This window comes from Chiloscyllium plagiosum, chromosome 16, assembly GCF_004010195.1.
Source record: "Chiloscyllium plagiosum isolate BGI_BamShark_2017 chromosome 16, ASM401019v2, whole genome shotgun sequence".
Classification (NCBI taxonomy): Eukaryota; Metazoa; Chordata; class Chondrichthyes; order Orectolobiformes; family Hemiscylliidae; genus Chiloscyllium; species Chiloscyllium plagiosum.
The window spans coordinates 13,963,864-13,964,979 of NC_057725.1; positions in this window are offsets into that span (position 1 = coordinate 13,963,864).

Consider the following 1,116-nt stretch of genomic DNA (forward strand, 5'->3'; position numbering starts at 1 on the left):
CAGCATCTGCAGTCCTCACTTTCTCAGAGTTCAAGTTAGGTCCCACACAAGTTTTAAAACATTCATTTATAAGCTGTAAGTGTCGAGGGATTGGTTTATGCCCCTTTACTGTTGGTGGTGAGCTACCTTTTTGAAACTTTGCAGTCCTTCTGGGAGGGGGGTGTTATTGGGAAGGAAACTCAGGATTTTGACCCAGTGACAGTCCAGGAATGGTGATGTAGTTCCAAGTCAGGATGGTGCATAGTTTATAGAGAAACTTCTAGGTGATGGAGTTCCCCTGAATCTGCTGCTGATGTTGTTAAAGAAGCCTTGATGAGTTGCTTTAATGGATCTTGTACATCATATTTAGTGCAGAGGTAAATCTTGAAGGTGAAACCTTATACATTCTGTCTAAAGTGTGCGGCCATGGAGGTGCCACAATCTCAGACTGGGGTGCTGACGCAGCTCCCAGCATTGACGCCTGGTTTTAGAAGCTGCTGCCAGGGTGGACACTTGGAAGTCTGTGCAACAAAACAACTAATTGGATGGAAGGCTGGGTGCTTGGGCTGCAAATCAAAGAAGCCATTTTATCCTGGATTGTGTCAAGCTTCCAGGCAAGCGGCTACATCAGACTTGTCCTTGATATTAGTGATGTATTACTCTTTTTGCAAGGTTTGTGAAGGTTTGTAGCTCAGGTTGAGGGTTAGGGTGTAGGTTTGCTCGCTGAGCTGTAGGTTTCATATCCAGACATTTCATTACCTGGCTAGGTAACATCATCAGTGGCGACTTCCAAGTGAAGCGAAGCTGTTGTCTCCTACTTTCTATTTATATGTTTGTCCTGGAAGGGGTTCCTGGGGTTTGTGGTGATGTCATTACCTGTTCGTTTTCTGAGGCGTTGATAGATGGTATCTAGATCTATGTATTTGTTTATGGCGTTGTGGTTGGAGTGCCAGCCCTCTAGGAATTCTCTGGCATGTCTTTGCTTAGCCTGTCCCAGGATAGATGTGTTGCCCCAGTCGAAATGGTGTTTTTTTTCATCCATGTGTAGGGCTACAAGGGAGAGAGGGTTGTGTCTTTTTGTGGCTAGCTGGTGTTCATGTATCCTGGTGGCTAACTTTCTTCCTGTTTGTCCTACGT